Raw genomic sequence first — 20389 nt, 5'->3', positions numbered from 1 at the left:
TAGTAAGTGTCAAGTGTCTGAGGTCGCATTTGAACTCAGGTCCTTCTCACTCCAGAACCAGTGCTCTATCCATTGTGCCACCTAGCTGCCCCCACATTTTTAGATCTTTAGAAAAAATATGTTACTGTAATAAATGCTTGATGGCACAGACCTTAGGGATAATGGAAAAAGAAAAAAAGATTAATTTCATTTCAAAGGCTAACAAATATTTCGGTACTGATGTGGGAAACATTCTTAGATTTCTTGAAATCTGAGCCTCATGACCATTTCTTATTCAAAATGATCCTGTGATTATGTACCTGACTTACTGATAAACATTACCTTGGCTTCTGGTGCATATGGCATCTTTTCTCTATTTCATCTAAGTTAAACTTTGATACTGTTTTCTTTTTCTTGCATCTTGTCCTTAGTGTTAGCTAGCAAGATAAGGGAAGAGGAGCTTCTGACTGGATGAGATGGTGCTATTGGTCTCAGTGTTATTCTGCAGATTAAGATGCCTCAGATTGTGTCACCTTGCTCTTCTCACAGACAGGCATCTGCCTTTTTGTCACCATGAAAACCATCCATCTCAGTTCATGTTGTCAGGATATCTTAACCTTGTAATGACCTAAGCATCTTGTAATGCATTTGTCAATATGGGAAGCTCTAGCAAGTTTTTTTGGATTCCATCAGTGCCATCTCTATTCTATATTTAGGTCCTAAACCAGTTGTATTGAATTACTCTTTGAATGTGAACAATTTAGTGATTGATGCTTTGTAGAACAGTGACAGTACCTAACCATTAAAGACCCTAAAAGCTAATGGACTAGATAGCACATGATCATTTTTAATTGTACTGGTTTTAAAATGTATATAAAAGTTACTTATTCTTACTGCATCATGAAGGGAGAATGAGAAAATTAATCACTGATTGTGGGATTGCTATAGTACCTTCAATGAGTCTATTATCTTTACTGAATTAAAAAAATAAACATTTATTAAGTGCTTACTATGTACTAGACACTATGCTGAGTGTTTGGGGACCCAAGGACAAAGGCAAAAAGGTTTCTACTCTCAGGGGTTTACATTCTAATTAGGTGACAACATGCACATGTTTTCACCAAACTGGCTCTGGCTTCTTGGAGGACCAGGAAGGACTTCCTGCAGAAAGCTGCAGAAACCAATGATTCCAAGAGGCAGGGGAGAGATGGGAGTACATTCCAGGCATGGAGGACTGCTAGTGCAGCTTGGGGGGGTGAGGTATGGTGAAGGGGGGGGAACATATGTAATAGAGCTGGAAAGGGGAGATGTTGTCAAAGGTGAAGAACTTTAAATACAAACCGGAGTTTATATATGATCCTAGAGGTAATAGGGAGCCACTGGAATTTAGTAAAGTGGTGGTGGGAGGACATAGTCCCACTTGTACTTCAGGAAGAACACTTTGGCAGCTGTGTGGAATGTAGGTTGTAGTGGGGAGATATTAGACTAGGCTGGGAGACCAATAAAAAGGCTTCTGTAATAGTTCACTCAAAGGTGAGAAGAGTCTGTATGAAAGTGATGTGTGAGAGTATAAAAGTCTTCCAGATTTAGAAAGAAATAAAATGCTAACGGGATAGGCATAGGGGAGAGGATAAGGGAGGGATCTTTAGAAGGGAGGGTGAGGGAATAGGTTAAGGGGGGGTATAGAAGGATGTTTAGATTTATGGGAATGAGAGGATAAGGGAGGGATCATTGGAGGGGGGGTAGGTTAAGTAATAGGGCTAAGTAGAGGGTAGAAGTAAAGTAGAGGAGTCAGGAAGGGTAGGCAATAAGATATGCACAAACATAAAAATAAAGATTAGGAGTAGAATCTGTTAGGGAAAGCATATGTTTATATACATATGTATATGTGTGTATATATGTATACATGTATGTTGATATACATGTGTAAATATATCCCCACTTAATTATAGCCTGGGAGGGGGGGAAGAGGAAGAGGGGAAAAAAAGAACAAAGTAAAAAGTCTGTATAGCAGAGGACAAAAGAAAACCTATAAGGAAGCAAAGAAAAGATGGACAGCTCTCAATACAATGCATAGTATTTATTAAATAAGCTTTCTTGAAGTGGAAATTCATTGCTATATATTTTGAATCCTCTTTGATGTTCTTCTGTGCATGTGACATGTTTTTTCTTTTCTTATTTTATATTTAAGTTTATAATGTTTCTTTTTCTTTTCACATTATGTATTTAAGTTTTAGAATTTAAGTCTAAAATTAAAAAAAAAGATAAAAAACAATAAAATAAGAGCAAGTATTAAAAAAAAGAAAGTGATGTGTGAGTGGAGAGAAGGGTATGAATGTGAGAGAACTGGGTGTGAATTTAGAACAAAGGGAGTAATATGGTTTTAAAAATGGGAATTGTGAGGCAGCTCTTAGGATTTACCATTATATAAAAACACAGGTTTGAGAGGATTTTTGCTAAGAAACAGGGTGGTGTAGTAGAAAAGGCATTGTAGTTGGTGTCAGGAAGCCTGGCATTGTTTCCTGGCTCCAGCACTTTGTGGCTGTGTGACCCTGAGTACAGCATCTGACTGCTCCGAGCTTCAGTTTCCTTGGCTTTAGAATGTGGATCGTGCCTGTTCTGTCTACTGAAAATGAATCAGTCCTTTGGAGAGAGAGAGAGGAAGAAATGAAACTAGTCCAGTGGCCTTCATATGCGTAGCTAGGAAGTTATAAGTGGACAGGTTAAAAGATTTTTTTTGCACTATTTGTGATAGTCTTTCAACTGAACTCCTTGCCTCCAGTTTCTCCTTTCTCTAAACCATCTTCTAACAGCTGCCAAAATTATATTCTGGAATTATAGGCCTGACCATGGCACTTTTATCAAAAAGCTTTATTGTCTCCTCAGTGGCTGTAGACTAAAAGATGAACCCCCCTGTTTGGTATATATTTACCATTTAGCTACAGGCTGTCTTTCCGGGCTGGTCACACGTTATTCCCCCTCACACACTCCAAGCTGTGGCCAGACTAGCTTCCTTGATGCTCCCTGTACATGACATCCCATCTCCCTCAAGCCTGACACCTCTTCCTCTCGCCTCTGCCTTTTTTTTTTTTTTAAGGCAATTGGGGTTGCCCGGGGTCACACAGCTAGTAAGTGTCAAGTGTTTGATCTGAGGCCATATTTGAACTTGGGTCCTCCTGACTTTAGGGCCGGTGCTCTATCCACTGCGCCATCTAGCTGCCCCTCACCTCTGCCTTTTAAAGCCTTTCGAGGTTTAACTCTAATACTGTCTCTTGCTTTGAGAAGCCTTTCTTGGTTCCCCAAATTGTTAGTCCCTCTCCAACTGCAAATGGTTGTGCATTTATTTTGTACCTTTTCTCTTTACCTGTGTACACAGATTGTATCTTCTGTCCATCCTCCTTGCCTTTAGAATTTAAGGTCCTTAACTAACAAAATACTTTTGTGTTTGTATTCCTAGTGCCTAACAGTGCCTGACAGGGAGTAGGCACTGAAACTCTTGCTGGTTGGTTGTACGGAAACTGATCTGCCTCTTTCTGTTAGGAGTAGAGGGATCTGTGGGTGAGGAGGGATTCATGGGATCATTAAGCACTAAATAAATGCTTGTTGATTGTAGATTAAATAGAAAGGGTGAATTTGGCAATGGATTGGATAGGGGAAGTAAGTGCAAGTAAAGGAGGTGAGGATGACACTGAAGTGGTGAGACTGAATGACTGGGAGTGTCCTAGTGCCCTGCATAGTAATAGAGTGATTTGGAAGCAGAGAATGGTTTTTGGGGAAAGATAATGAGTTTTGTTTTGGATATGTTGAATTTGGTATGCTCATAGGACAGCCAGTAAGAGGTGTCCAAAAGGTAGATGTGGGACTGAAACTCTGGAAAGAATCATGTGCCTAGAGCTGATAAGATCACTGTTAAGTGAGATAGGACAGGATATTCTAAAACTCTTAGTGCAGATTTAAGCTAACTTCATAAGTACTAATACTACATACTTATAAAAAATAACATTGGAAAGGTTAATTATTCAAAATTTTAAAAGTGGTGTTTTTAAATTCAACATAACCACTGTCTTACGCAATATATCAGTATGTTCCAGTTGATTTTCAGACTTTGTAAAAACTTTCCTCAGCTGCTACTCAATAGCATTTGTGATCCTCGCCTTCTGATCATCCAAAGAATGAGGTTTTGATGCAAAATGACAGTTTTGACGTGGTGGCTCCACAAGAAAATTCTAATGGAGACAGATCAGGTGCTTGAGGTGGCCAAGTAAGAGGCCCTCCTCTGCTGATCCAGTCTGAGAAAATGTCCTCCAGAAACTGTTAAAAAGTCAGATCATGACAGGGTACCCTGTCTTGTTAAAATTAAAAATTTATTATTTAGAGTATAAAAGAAACTTATTTAAAATTTCATTTTTTTAAATAAGTTTATAGCATTTATAATTCTGAAGTCAAAGCTTAAAACTACACCAAGGTTTTTGGGACACTCCACATAGGCAGAAAAGAGAAAATAAAGGCCTACCCTGGACAGAGCCTTGGGGAATGCCCATGGATAGTAGGCATGGCTGGGATAAATAACCAGCAGAGGAGATGGAAGAGTAGTCAGATAGGTAGAAGGGGAATGAGGAGAAAGTAGTGTCACAAAAACCTAGAGAAGAGATGGTATCCAGGAGGAAGAAGGTAATTAATAATGTCAAATGCTGCAGAGAAGACAAGAAGGATAAGTCTTGAGAAAATACCATTGAATTTGCTGACTATATCATCATTGATAACTTTGGAGAGAGAAGTTTCATTTGAGTGATGAAGTCAGAAGCTGGACTTTAGAGCAGGACTTCTTAAACTTTTCCCACTTGGCTACCTCTTTTTGCCTAAGAAATTTTTATGTGGCCCTGGGTATATAGGTATATAAGATAGGTATATAAATCAAACATTTACTGATGATAAATCATAAAGAAATTTATTTTAAAACAGTTCTTTGGTATACCTATAATTTTACCATTTATTAAAGATGAAAGCAAATTTGCATACTAATGAGATGGATGTGCTTGTTGATTTTTATATAAAGAATTAAATCTTGGTAGAATATTTGATACTACAGGATGTAGAGCATCTTCAACGTTTTTCAGAGTTGATTGATATTTTGATTTTATAATTGTCAATGCTGAGAATGCCACTTTACATAAGTGCATAGCAGTAGAATGTTTAGGGTCATTTTGGAAATTGTTGGAAGTTCTGCCCCAATCCCATGCCAAAATTTATTTAATGATTGTGTATGTACAGTAAAAACACTACAATTCATAACATACAGTAGTCTCAAATCTGAGCTGAGGTGTTTCTGGCAGCTTTCCTTGGCGTTTCGTGGTGTGACGGCATGCTCAGTGCAAAGAGTGCTCATGTTTTGTGTTCAGAACCAAGGCTGTAGTGAAGTTACACAATGCAACACGGGCAAGCATTGCCAGAAATACCTCGGATTCATTAGGCGTTTGATTTTGAATTAATTTTTGGCATTGTGTGTTCAGAAACCTTTTAGTGTTGCCAAATTTTTCTGCGACCCTCACATTCACTTACTTGACTCCATATAGTCATAACCCACAGTTGCTTTAGAGGGTTAAGAAGAGAGTCAGAGAAGTAGTGAACACATCAACTATAGATTACTTTCTCAAGGAAAGGAGAGGAGAAGTATAGGATAATAACTTACCCAGATGGTACTTTAGACATCTGTGATTTCAGTAGTATGAGGACATGGCCTTTACCTTACAGATCACCACTTTTGCCAAGCATTTTGTCCCATGCAATTTCATGTTCATGTTTGACTATAAATTCTCCATAGAGGACATTCAGCATATTGGAGGGCTGCCTCTTTTTTTTTTTTTTTTACTTTGAGGTTAAAAAAGTAATGCAAATAATATATTAAAACTTAAATGTGTCTAAAATTTTATGTTGAAAAGTGTTTTCCTGGTCCCTTCTTTATAAACTAGGCCACTGAAATCACTGTTCTTGGAACAATTGATGTATATTCAGTGCCTTACCAGGTGCTGTTGAGAACATTAAAAAAAAAGTATGAAATATAGATCCTGCTCTTTCCCAATCTCTCTTACTTCTGACACTTACTTTCTGTTAATTATTTCCTATTTATCCTCTATGTAGTTTGTACATATATGTTTGCCTGTTGTCCTCCTCATTAGATTGTCAACTCCTTCAGGGCAAGAAATGTCTTTCACTCCTTTTTGTTATCACCAGCACATACTACAGACAGTGCTTGGCACATAGCAGCAGGTATTTAATAAATGCTTATTGACTGCCCTTAAGAGTTTATAATCTTGCTGAGGAAAAATGGCTAGCACACATTAATTAGAAGGGAAAATAAGATAGGTTAATGAAGAACTAAATTGTGTGGTGCAGACAAGTTCTGTATAAGTTCACAGGAGAGAGCAATCAGTATGAACTGGTATAGTTCCAAAGGCTTCAGTAGAGGAGCTTGGGATTTAAGTGGTGCAGAGGTTAGAGCCTAGACCTGGAGTCAAGAAGGCTTGAGTTCAAATTCAGTATCAAACATTTACTCATTATGTGACCCTGGGCAAGTCATTTTACCTTGGTCTGTTTCAGTTTCCTTATCTGTAAAATGGGGATGATAATAGTACCTACCTTCCAGGGTTGAGGATCAGATGATTGTATGTGCCTTGCACATAGTAAGTGCTATATAAATGGTAGCTTTTATTATTATTATTAGTATTATTATGGAAGAACTTAATAACTGTTTGCTTGTTTGTATGACTATACTTCAAAGGAGAGATTATGGATTGAATTTGGACAAACAGAGGGGAAGTAAAAGAATTCCAGGTGTCAGAATAAGAATGGTCTGGACCGTTACTGGACAGTGAGTGGATTTTAAGAAACAGTGGTAAATAAGGTTGAGTAGTTGGTTAGGTAGGGTGGGGTCAGGTTATGGAAGACCTTGAAAGGTCTTGGAGTTTGAAATTTATTGAGTGAGTGAGTATTAAGGAATTGTAAATTCTTGAGCAGAGAAATGGCATATCAAAAGCAGTGTTTAATCTGGTAGTGTTATTAATGGCTTGAATTAAAAGTATTTATGAGTAAAAATGAAGTTGAAAGGGTGAATTTAAGAGGCATTTCAAAGAAAAAAACCTGATGAGCCTTATATAATGGAAAGAGGAGTAATGGGTCACAGTTGCTGAACACTTTATATACTTTCTCCTTTGATCATCGCACCCACTCGGTGAATTGGTACTCAAAGTATTGTTACAACTAATTTACAGATGAGGAAACTGAGGTCCGCATAGGTTAGGTGATTTATTCTGGGTCAGGCATCTGTCAAGTGAAGTGGCAGAGCCACACTCAGGTCTGGGTCTTCCAGTCCCCCAGTTTGGGGCTTTATCCACAGCTCCACGTTGCTACAAGTTGGGTATTTCAGGCTAGGAGAGCATCATAAGTGAAGGCATGGTGGGAGGAGCTGTGTTTGGTCATTGAGGAGGTCGGGCCCAGGGGAGGGAAGGGTTTGTGTTAGGCTGCTATGAGAATAAGGTGCTGAGCTTTTTAAGTAGAAAATCTCGTAGTCCAACACAGAGGTGAAGCGACTTGGCCACAGTCAGATGGGGAGTTAAATTGCAGAGCCAGGATTTAAATGCAGACGGGATATCAAAAATCAGTGTACTTTCTACTACAAACATGAGAGTAGAGAGAGTAGGGCCAAATGATGAGCATGTTTACCGTTTGATAGAAGACTCAAATCTGTACAGCATAGTAGAACCTTTGATTTGGTAAGATTAGGAGGTTTCCCAAAGGAGAGAAAATATAAGTAATAAAGAAGGATCTAATTAATTGTAACAAGGTAGAGAAATAAAAAGCTTCTAGTGAAAATTGAGCCAAGGAGTAAGAATGTCACTGTCTGGATATAGATATTGTTTTTCTTCTTGGGTCCTTTGGACTTGTCTTGGATTGCTGTATTGATTAGAGCACTGTAACTAAGTCTTCCCCAGTTGATGATTGTTGCAATGTTGCTGTTTCTGAGTATGATGATCTGGTTCTAGTCACTTCACTTTCCATCAATTCATATAAGTTTTCCCAGGTTTTTCTGAAAGCATCCCCCTCATTATTTCTTATAGTGCAGTAATATTCCATCACAGTCATATACCACAGCTTGTTCATCAGTTTCCCAGTTGATGGGCATCCCCTCAATTTCTAGTTCTTTGCCATCACAAAAAGAGTTGTTATAAATATTTTTGTACATAGTAGTCATTTTCCTTTTTCTTTGATCTCTTTGAGATACAGACCTAGTAGTGGTATTGCTGGATCCAAGGAGATACACAATTTCATAGCCCTTTGGGCATTGTTCTGAATCTCAAGACCTCAAATTTTGAAGAGTATTAGAGGATTCAGTGAGTGGTAAAAGCCAAGTTGTTCAAATACTACTAAAATGATAATAAGGGAACTGAGATGAGGTTGGCCCCAGGAGCTTTTCTTTCTCATCATTTTTCTGTTGGCCTCATCTCTTCTGCCCCCCTTCTGAAGAGACACTGGGCTGAATTGGAGAAGCTGAACCGGTGACACTGGGAAGAATTGGGAAACTCGGAAGCAGGGATAGTAACAGTATCTATGGAAAGATGGGAACAATGAGAGAGACCTTTTAATATATTTTTTTGTAATTATACATATTTTAAATGCCAGAAAATTCTGTTCATGTCCCATAGATATTTATTTTTAGATAAGCAAAGTCCTAAAGTCCATAGTGGATTTGGTTACACACAGGGATTGCTATTGGAGCTTTCCAGTGATGGAATACCAGTGTTCGTTATAGAAGGTCTGTGTCAAGCTAAATAGGGAATTGCTTGGTAGGCATGGACTTGTTGCCAAGAGACACAGATAGCTTGTGGCATATTTGGACAAGTCAGTTGTAGAATGAGGATTTTATCTTCCTCTTTTGGCACTGTGTCAGGCTATTATAGGTGCTTAATAAATACTTGTAGAATGTAAAGGCTCTGCTATAGCCTGGGGGATTGTCAGTGTTTTTCCTCCAGAGCACAAATTCTGGGGGGTTCAGAGTAATAGCTAATAAAATTTTGCACAGAGCAGATTAGTCACTGTTAGAGCGCAGAGACACTTTAGAAGTTATCTAATCTAAACCCTATCCTTCCACCCCATCTTACAAATGTGTAAACTGAGGTCCAAAGAAAAATTATTTGCCTGAGATCACATAGTAGCAGGCTGGGTTCAAATCCAGGTCTTTTGATTCCAAGTCCATTACATTTTCCCCTGCACTTCTTCTCAGGAGAGTGACATCCACCCGTTAGTTTTCTCCCTTGATTAACACTAGACAAACAGTGATATTCTTACTCCTTGGCTCAGTTTTCATTAGGAGCTTTTTACTTCTCTAACTTGTTGCAATTAATTAGATCCTTCTTTATTACTTATCTTTTCTCTTTTTGGGAAACCTCCCAGTCTTATAGAATCAGAATTTTAGGGGCACCTAGGTGGCACAATGGATAGAGCACCGGCCCTGAAGTCAGGAGGACCTGAGTTTAAATCTGGGCTCAGACCAAACACTTGACACTTACTAGCTGTGAGACCCTGGGCAAGTCACTTAACCCCAATTGCCTAAAAAAAAAAAATCTAGAATCAGAATTTTAGAAACCAGAGGGACCTTAGTGACCTCTAGTTCATCCCAGAATTGAGTGAAGCATCATCTTAATCTACTCACCAAGTGGTCACTTGACAACTTACTGCCTGCTAAGAGGTAGCTCATTTCATTTTTGGAGAGTTCTGATTGTAAAGATATTCTCTGTATCAAATTTAAATTTGTGTTTTTACAACTACCTTTTGCTCATTGTCTTATTAAATAACAATTTTTTTTCTTTTCTTTTAACATATGTTTTTAAAACTTTGGGTTACAAATTTTCTCCCTTCCTCCCTCCCACCCACCCTCATTGAAAAGGCAAGCACCTCGACACAGGTTATAGATGTGTAGTCACACAAAACACTTCCAGAGTAGTCCTGTTGTGAAAAAACTAAGTATATTTCCCTTCATCCTATTCTACCCCCATTTATTCTATTCTTCTTTTGACCCTGTCCCTCTCAGAAGTGTTTGCTTTTGATTATCCCCTCCCCATCTGCCCTCCCTCTATCAACCCCCTGCTCTCTTGTCCCCTTCCCCCTTATTTTCCTGTAGGGTAAGATAGATTTCCATACCCCATTGTGTATGTTATTCCCTCCTTAAGCCAAATCCTATGAGAATAAGATTCACTCATTCCCTCTCACCATCCCCCATTTCCCCTCCACTGTAAAAGCCTTTTCTTGTCTGTTTCATGTGAGATAATTTACCCCATTCTACTTCTCCTTTCTCCTTCTCCCAGTATAATCTCTCTCCCTTAATTTTATTTTCCAGATATCACCCCTTCATCTTCAACTCACCCTGTGCCCTCTATCTATGTATACATACATAATTTTTTCCCTCCCACTACCCTAATACTGACAAAGGACTCATGAGTTACAAATATCATCTTTCCATGCAGGAATGTAAACAGTTCAACCTTAATAAGTCTCTTATGATTTCTCTTTCCTGTTTACCTCTTCCATGTTTCACTTGAGTCTTGTATTTGAAAGTCAAATTTTCTATTCAGCTCTGGTCTTTTCCTCAGGAATGCTTGAAAGTCCCCTATTTCATTAAATGGCCATTTTTTACCCTGAAGGATTATACTCAGTTTTGCTGGGTAGGTGATTCTTGGTTGTAGTCCTATCTCCTTTGCCCTCTGGAATATATTCCATGCCTCTGCGGTCCTTAATGTAGAAGCTGCTAAATCTTGTGTTGTCCTGATTGTGTTTCCACAATACTTGAATTGTTTCTTTCTGGCTGCTTGTAATATTTTCTCCTTGACCTGGGAACTCTGGAATTTGGCTACAATATTCCTAGGAGTTTTCCTTTGGGGATCTCTTTCAGGAGGTGATCGGTGGATTCTTTCAATTTCTATTTTGCCCTCTGGTTCTAAAATATCAGGGCAGTTTTCCTTGATAATTTCTTGAAAGATGATGTCTAGGCTCTTTTTTTGATCATGGCTTTCAGATAGTCCAATAATTTTTAAGTTCTCTCTCCTGGATCTATTTTCCAGGTCAGTTGTTTTTCCAATGAGATATTTCACATTCTCTTCTATTTTTTCATTCTTTTGGATTAGTGTTACAGTGCCTTCATTTCTCAAATTGTCACTAGCTTCCAATTTCTCCATTCTAATTTTTAAGGAAGTATTTTCTTCAGTAAGCTTTTGGACTTCCTTTTCCATTTGGCCAATTTTGCTTTTTAGGGCATTCTTCTCCTCATTGGCTTTTTGGACCTCTTTTGCCATTTGGGTTAGGCTATTTTTTAAGGTGTTATTTTCTTCAGTATTTTTTGGGTCTCTTTTAGCATCACTCTCAGTTTTTCCTCTACTTCTCTTACTTGCTTCTCAAAATCCTTTTTGAGCTCTTCCATGACCTGGGACCAATTCATATTTTTCTTGGAGGCTTTGGATGTAGGAGCTTTGGCTTCGTTGTCTTCTTCTGGTTGTATGTTTTGATCTTCTTTGTCACCAAAGTAAGATAATACAGTCTGACTCTTTTTGCTGCTTGCTCATGATCCCAGCCAATTACTTGAGTTTAAACTCTTTGTTAAAATAGGAGTCTGTTTCCAGTATGGAGAATGTACTGTCCCAAGCTTCAGAGGTTTTGTGCAGCTGTTTTCAGAGATACTTCTAGGGACTTGTAAATTTTCAGTTCTTCCAAGGTGGTATGATCAGGGGCAAGGTGTTTGCCCCTTTCCTGACCTATCCTGTAGTCTATGAGTGACCACAAGCGCTCTTTTCTGTCTTGGAACTGTGAGGGTTTCCTCTTCACAGCCACTGCAAGCTCCACCATGCCAGCACTCCTCCTTGACCCGGACCTCCACCCAGCACTGTGACGCAAATCCAAGCATGGGCAAAGAAAGAGAATTCTGTACCAGCAGAGAGATCCCTGCAATCCCCTTCTGATCAGCCACTCGATTCCCCCTGAGTCTGTGGGCTGTAAGTTCAGGAGGCAGCCGCAGCCCTGGGGGCCACAGTCTCAGGAACTGGAGCTGAGACCCTGCGCTCCTCACCACCGCAAAAACGGACTTTTCTCACTGACCTACTAGGTTGTCTTTGGCATTCGTGGGTTGAGAGGTCTGGAAAGTGCCACAGCAGCATGTGATTCAGTCCTTTGAGGCCTGCTCCAGATTCCTAGTGCCTGTGAGCCCATGCTGAACTTCGCGCCCCCCCCCCCACGATATTCCTGGAAATTTGTTTCACCCTGTCTTTTTGTGGGTTCTGCTGCTTTAGAATTTGTTTAGAGCCACTTTTTATACGTATTTGGAGGGGTTTGGGGGAGAGCTCAAGCAAGTCTCTGCTTTTGCTCTGCCATCTATGGGTCCATCCCATTAAGTAACAACCTAAAAATTATCTCTTTGTATAGGGTACTTCTGTAGATGGTAGTTCATTCTTATTTTTTATTTTATTTTTTATTTTTTTATTTTTAGGTATTTGGGTTAAGTTACTTGCCCAGAGTCACACAGCTAGTGTTAAGTGTTTGATCTGAGGCCTGTTGAACTCAGGTACTCCTGACTTTCAGGGCTGGTGCTCTGTCCACTGTGCCACCTAGCTGCCCCAGATGGTAGTTCATTCTTAATGAACATAAAATGATTATTAATTTCTTTTGCTCATATGGCCCCAGATTCTGCAGGTGTACCACATGTATGAAGTCTATAGACCCCTAATCCGCTGTCTGCATTTTCTTTTGATCCACGTGTAATTTCATCTGTAAAGGAAACTACTATGTGAGTAGTAGTGAGAAAACTTTTTCTCTTTTTTTAAGTGAGCAAAAATCTTCCTTCTCTCACTCCCCCTACTGCCAGTTTAGAAGAAGAGAAAAACAAAACTCTTGTTATAAAAAATGTCAAGTGAAACAAATTTTCGCATTTTCTCCCTCCAAAAGAATATATGTACACATATATTGTGTGATATATTTTTATATATGTGTGTGTATATGTATGTGTGTATATATGTGTGTGTGTGTGTGTGTGTGTATAAATACACACACACACACACACACACACACACACACATATATAACATAAATGGGGTACCTCAGTGGTGCAGTGGAGGATAAGGTGTTGGGCCTGGAGTTAGGAAGACTTGAGTTCAAATTCAGCCTCAGATACTTACTAGCTGTGTGACTCTGGGTAAGTCACTTCACCCTGTTTGCCTCAGTTTCCTCATCTGTTAAATGAGCTGAAGAAGGAAGTGGCAAACTGTTCTAGTATCTTTGCCAAGAATACCTCAAATCGGGACACAACGAGTTGTGACTGAACAATGAACAACAACAACAAATAACATATCATATGTACATGTTGTCTCATTGTGCATTTTAAATCTTTCACTTCTGTCAAGAGGTAGGCAACATATTTCATCAGTAGTTCTCTGGAATTGTGGTTGGTCACTGTGCTAAATCAGAATTCCTAAGTCTTTCAAAGTTGTTTGTCTTTACAGTATTGTTATCATTATATAAATTGCTCGCTTGGCATCAATTCACACAAGTCTTCCTAGGTTTCTCTGAAATCATTCTCTTGATCATTTCTTATAGAGCAACAGTATTCTGTCACGTACTATAACTTTTTCAACCACTGTGCAGTTGTTGGGTTCCTCTTCAAATTCACATTTTTTTCAACCTCAGAAAAGAGCTATAAATATTTCTGTACATCCTTAGTTAGAGTTTGTTTTGCTTAGGATTCATCCCTCCCTTAACTTACCCTCCCTCTATTTCTCCCTTCTTCCCTTGCCCTCCTATTACTCTATTGAGTGAAATGTAGCTCTGTATCCAGCTGTGTGTGTATTCTTCCCTCCTTCCTCCAGGATCCTAATACAAAGTCCTCTGGCATTCAAAGCCTTTCATAGTCTAGCCTGCACCGATGTTTTCAGTCTTCTTACCTTTTACCACCCCGACCCCTTCTGCACTGGTCTCCTTGTTCCTCAAACAAGACACTCCATCTCTGAGCTCTGAGCATTTTCACAAACACCAATTAACATGAATGTATTTATGCAAATAAGGACAAGAAAAGGATTTCTTATGAAACCATAAATCTATTACAAACAATTTACTTTAAACAATGGCAAAAAACCAAAAACCATGTAACATATTCCACATACTAGTTTAAAGTTGTTCTGCTTGTGTGTGCCTCTCTCCAGAAAAGTCTTCCTTCAGTGCAAATATGCAGTTGTTCAACAAGTTAGAGGCTTAGAGAGTAGCTTGGGGTTCTGAGAATTTATATGACAGACTTCGGGCCTCACAAAGAGTATATGTCAAAAGAGTGGTCTTGAATCCAAGTCATTCTGAATCCAAGGTCTTTATTCACATTGCCTGTAACTGGCTACATTATTGTTCCTGTTTTACAGATGATGTAAAAGTTACCTGGTTGTTCTTTGCTCAGGGTCACAGCTCTGGCTAGTTATTGACAGAACCAGGACAAGAATGTAGGTCCCTTAGCTTGATATTGTGGAAGGAGCCCCAGGCTTTGGTTTAGAAGATTGGGGTTATGATCTTGGCTCTCCACTTAGCTGTTTATTTCTCTTACCATCACTTTATCTTTCTTCATGCTATGTAGGAGAGAGCCCTGTGCTTGGAATCAGAGGATATTTGTTTGAATCCCAGCTCTCTGTGACTCTGGGCAAGTCCCTTTTCCTTTCTGGGACTCAGCTTCCTCATCCATAAATTGAAAGGTTTAAAACTATATGATTCTTCTAGTTTCTTTCTTTTCGTATCAGAGCCTATGGCTAACTCCAAACTGATTGCTTCCCCCCCCCTTTTTTTTTAACCAACCGTATTATGAACTTTTCCTCCTGTTTTTTCTCTTACTTAAATTAATCAGTTAAATATAGGAACAGACTTGGTGGTGTATCATTAAATTGATAGCTATAGAAATTAGTGTTTTTGTTGATTGAGTCAAATAACTTAAGGTATTCTTCAAGTTTAGTCAGACCATTATGATTTCTAATGAATAAAAATTTTATTTTGTTTTCAAATAAAAACCAGGCATTAACTTTTTTTTTCCAGCCAAACAAAGACAAGGTTTATTAGAACATTGTCATATTGGGCAGACTCTTAAGGAGTCTGAACATTAGTAAACTGTGGCTAGATTTTAAGAATCTAAGCATTTTTTTTTGATTTATCAATTTATTTTGATTTATCAACAATCACTTCCATATGCTTTTGAGTTTAAAATTGTTCTCTCCCTTCCTCCCCACCACCCTCCCCAAGATGGTGCACAATGTGATATAGGCTATACATTTACATTCCTGTTAAACATATTTTCACATTAGTGAAGTTGTAAGTAAAAATTAAAACCAATAGGAGGAACCATCAGAAAAAGGAAACAAAACTCAACACAAGAGAAAAAAAAAGATAGTGATTCAACTTTCACAGTTATGATTACTATCTGTGTCTTTTTCTCCATCCTTTTTTCCCCATTTATGCTTTTCTTTCTCCTCTCTCCCTTCCCCCCACCAGTACTTTGCTTTTGACCACTGCCTCCTTCAGTCTCTCCTCCTTTCTATTATCCCCCTCCCCACTCTTCCCCTTTGCCCCCACTGCTTCTTCCCTCCCTTCCATCCCCCCTCCCTTTTCTTTTCCCTTTTCCTTCCTGCTGCCTATAGGGCAAGTTAGATTTCCATACCTAACTGATAATGTTATTCCCTTCTTGAGCCAAATCTGATGAGAACAAGGTTCAAGCAATGCTCACCCCTCTCCCTTGTTTCCTTCTGCTGTAATAGGATTTTCTGTCTTTTCCTGTAATGTAATTTATCCTTGCCTGCCTCCTCTTTTCTCAGTATATTTTCTAAGATCAGACTAATCCACTTACTTGGATCTATTTAACCCACTTGATTAGATTTTTTTTTATCATTACATCAACGTCAACTAATATCCACCCCCTTTATGTATACTCCTTTAACATGGTGTAATAACAATACAGTTCTCAAGAGTTGCAAGTGTCATCTTCCCTTGCAGGGATGTAAACAGTCCTCCCTTATTAACAACATTTTGTATCCTTCTGTCCCATTTACCTTTTTATGTCTTTCTTGAATCTTGTACTTGAAGATCAGATTTTTTGTTGAGCTCTGGTCTTTTTATGAGGAAGGTTTGGAAGTCTCCTATTTCGTTGAATATCCATCTCCTCCCTTGAAGAATCATGCTTATTTTTGCAGGGTAGTTGATCCTTGGCTGCAATCCAAGCTCCTTTGCTTTATGGAATATCATGTTCCACGCCCTGCCGTCTTTTGATGTAGAAGCTGCAAGGTCCTGTGTAATCCTGACTGGCTGCTTGCAGCACCTTCTCTTTCATCTGGTAATTTTGGAATTTTGCTATTATATTCCTTGGCGTTGTCAATTTGGGATCTCTTTCAGGTGGTGAGCAGTGTATTCTTTCTATGGTTATTTTACCTTCTGGTTCTAGGACTTCAGGGCAGTTTTCCTTTATGATTTCCTGAAAGATACTGTCCAGGCTCTTTTTTTCATCATGATTTTCAGGTAGTCCAATGATTTTTAAATTGTCTCTCCTGAATTGATTTTCCAGGTCGGTTGTTTTACCGATGAGGTATTTTATATTTTCATCTATTTTTTCATTTTTTTGTTTCTGTTTGACTGATTCTTGCTCTCTCATAGAGTCATTAGTTTCCATTTGTCCAATTCTAGTTTTTAACAGATTGTTTTCTTCTGTTAGTTTTTGTACTTCCTTCTTCAATTGGCCAATTGTATTTTTAAGGGATTTGTTTTCTTCAGTGTACTTTTTTTCCAATTGGCCAATTGTATTTTTTAAGGACTCTTCTACCTCTCTCATTAGACTTTAAAATCCTTCTTGAGCTCTTCTAAGAAGGCTTTTTGGGCTTCAGACCAGTTCATATTCCCTTTTGATGTTGCAGATGTGGGTTTGTTGACAATGTTGTCCTCTTCAGAATTTCTGTCTTGATCTTCACTCTTCTCATAATATGAATCTATGGTACGTTTCTTTTTACTCATGGTGTTTCTTTATTCCCTGGCCTTTAAAGAGATTGAGCTCTCCTGCTGGGGAACAGAGGGCACTGACCCAAGCTTCTTGTGTTGGGAGCCTAGGTCTTGGTCACTGGCTTTGTGTGCTGGGGCCTCTTACATTGGCAATTGGAGGCTGTAGAGTTCTGGCAGCTTACCTCATGTTGGGCTGGAATCAGCAAGGCTGGAACTTTCAGGCAATTCTAGGTTGCCTGCTTTTCCTTTCCTTTAGCTTTCTTCAGCTCCTTTTAGATGGGTGCTGCAGGGTGTTTATCTGCCTGGGGCCCCTTGCAGTGCTTGTCTCCCTTGTTTCTGCTAATGCACTGGGAGATTCCTTTGCGGTAGAGTGTTGAGGCACCTGGTAGTTTTCTGAGCTGGTTTCCACCGGTCCTCCCTGCCCTGCCCTCACTGAGGCACTGGGAGGTCCAGGTGTTAGTGTTTGCTTGCGCTACCACCTGGGCTTCAGGATCTCTTCCTGGTTGACAGTTGGAGGTTCTGACAGCTTACCTGGTGTTGGGCTGGAATCAGCAAGGCTTGGACTTTAGGAAGACATTAGGTTGTTTTCTTCAGCTGTTTTCAGATGAATGCTGCAGGGTACTTATCCACCTGAGGCCTTTTGTAGTGCTGCTTCCCTTATTTTTGCTGAGGCACTGGGAGACCTGTTTGCTGGGCTGCTGCACTGCTGCTCCATGTCTTTCTTCTAGTTCACATGTTCAGGGTTTTTTTTCTGGGGTAATATTTTCTGGGCTTTCAGAGGTTGATAGGGAAGAGTGAGAGCAACTTTTTTACTCGGCCTGCTTGGCTCCAGGAAGCAGAAGAGAATCTAAGTCCAGGCGTTAACTTTTAATGTGGACTTTTGTAGTTCTCTGTGTTAGAAATATAATGTGAGGGGCAGCTAGGTGGTGCAGTGGATAGAACACCGGCTCTGAAGTCAGGAGGACCTGAGTTCAAATCCAGCCTCAGACCAAACACTTGACACTTATTAGCTGTGTGACCCTGGGCAAGTCACTTAACCCCAATTGCCTATAAATTATAAAAAAAAAAAAAGAAATATAATGTGGTCTTTTAAATCTATCAACGGGCCTCATTTGGTACCTTGGTGTCTTCAATAGTTGGCTGGCTCCCCCCGCCCCCGGTGCTTTTTTTCTCTTTTGGATAAGGACCAGAACTTTCTTTTCATGGATCAATACCATCTTTTTTTTTTTTTTATAAAACTTTGTGCCTGGGGGATGTTGTGACATTGGTAAAGATAAACTTAAGTAGTTGAAATAGTGGTGTTCACACAATGTTCTGAGATCTAATAGAAGGCTCCCCAGCCTATTTGGTGGTCCCCCTATGACAGTGTATAACAGTGGCTCACTATTGATTTTTCTTAGCCAAAGGAGGGTGGGCAGTAAGTTCTTTGGCTGTGCAGAGGATTTAGTCATTGTGAGAAGCATACTTTCCTTTTAGGCTTATTTGATTTAATTGTCATTTTAGGTTATTTAAAAATCGTAATTTAGAAAATCATAATAACTCATATATCATAATTTATAAAAAATTCATGATAATTCAGGAAAATTCAGCATAACTATTATCCACAAAAGAAATGCCAAATGGCCCACATTAATGATATCAGTGAACAAGCTTTTATTAAGCACTTCCTAGGTCCAGACACTGTGCTAAACACTGGGGATACAAAGAAACATTGAAAAACGAATCTGCTCTCAAGTAGCTCACAGTCTAATGGGGGAGACAACATGCGAACGACTATGTACAAATTAGGTATAAACAGAAGAAATTGGGGATAATCTCAGTAGGAAGGCAGTAAGATTAAAGTAAACTAGGAAAGGCTTCTTGCAGAAGGCTGCACTTTTGTTCCCTGTTGGAAGCCAGGGAATCCAGGTGTTTTAGGCACAGAGAAAGTGCTACCAACTTGGGAGTGTGGGGGTTTGAGGCACCACTCTCCCCAGCCCTTCAAGTGGAGTTTAATGATTGATGTCGGGCCACCTTCTGGCTGAATTATAAAGAACATAGCAGAAAGAATAAATAGTTTTTCCAAAGTTTGAGGAATAGATGAAATCTTATTGTTACAAAATTTAGAATCAAAATCCTACTGTTTCTTTTGTAGTGATGTCTGTAGTGATCACCTTGGGCAAGTCAGTTAATCTCTCCCAGCCTCATTGTCCTCATCTTTAAAATGGGGTTAATAACATCTAGCTCCTTGAATGGTTGTGATGATCAAAGGAAATAATACATGCATAGCCCTTTGCAAATATTAAAACAATGTACAAATTCTAGCTGTTATTAGTATTACTGCTTTAAGAATGACAAATTATTAAACAATATTATTTGCCACAAATGAATTTAGTGTAAGATTTGTCACAAAATTGATAAAATTTATAAGGAGACCTTTCTCTCTAGCATTGTTAGTGGTTTCTGCAAAACATGACATTAGGTGAAATGATGTTTTTCCTGGCAGTAGTTAACTCAGACCCTCACTGGTTACCTGATTTATTCCTTGGATATTTGGTAAAATGATGTTCAGCAGGGTTTTGTGGCATAATGTGGTCATCAGGAGCTAATGTTTTTATGAAACAGCTCTGGTTAGGCTATGCCTTCTTGTATAGAATCCCTCTCTTCCTTCAAGATGTAGCCCAAGTACTATTTTCTACATGAAGCCAGATCTAGATATCAAACCCTTGTATCTCCTCTTGCCTTTTGGACCTTTCAGACAGGATATCTTGAAGAAATCTTAAACTCACTGTCTTTGAAACTGAATTCATTACCTTTTCCCCTAAACCCTCCCTTCTTCCAATCTTCCCTATTTCTAGTGAAGGCACCACCATCTTTTCTGTCTCTCAGGTTCATAACATTGGCGTTATCCTGGGTGTCTTACACTCTTCACCCTCTATATCCTCATAAATTTCCATTTATCCAGTAAATTGTTAAACATCAACGTTTCTATTTTCACAGCATATCTTGCATCAGACTCTTTCTGTCCATTCACTCAGCCTACTGCCTTAATTCAGGCCCTCATTACCTTTTGAGTAGATTTTTTCGATAGCCACGTAATTGTTCTTTAATTCTCATGCCACTTCAGGGTATTCCATATACTTCTACCAAATTGATTTTCCTTAAAACAAATCTGGCCATGTCATTCCACTACTCAATCAACTTTACTGGCTCCCTAGATAAACCTAGTGCTAATCTTACCCTAGTGTTTCTAGATAGTATATAAATGCCTCTATCTAGCTTTTAAAGCTCAGGCTCCCTGGACATTATGCCTGTCCCCTCGCCCACCCCCACACCCCATATCCATTCTACAGTCCAGCCAAACTGGCTCTCACATGTGACCCTCCATCTC

At 39.1% G+C, this 20389-nt stretch overlaps 1 protein-coding gene across 5 annotated transcripts in view; it reads left to right on the top strand.

Annotated features, from left to right (window-relative positions):
• Nucleotides 1-20389, top strand: part of EPS15L1 (epidermal growth factor receptor pathway substrate 15 like 1) — a 129081-nt gene that overhangs the window by 3522 nt on the left and 105170 nt on the right. The gene's annotated exons all lie outside the window — the stretch shown is intronic.

The sequence above is a fragment of the Phascolarctos cinereus genome, unplaced genomic scaffold, assembly GCF_003287225.1.
Source record: "Phascolarctos cinereus isolate Bilbo 61053 unplaced genomic scaffold, phaCin_HiC Scaffold_4;HRSCAF=312, whole genome shotgun sequence".
In the NCBI taxonomy this organism is placed as follows: domain Eukaryota; kingdom Metazoa; phylum Chordata; class Mammalia; order Diprotodontia; family Phascolarctidae; genus Phascolarctos; species Phascolarctos cinereus.
Note: the sequence above shows the minus strand (reverse complement) of the source record. Positions and strands in the feature narration are given on the sequence as shown.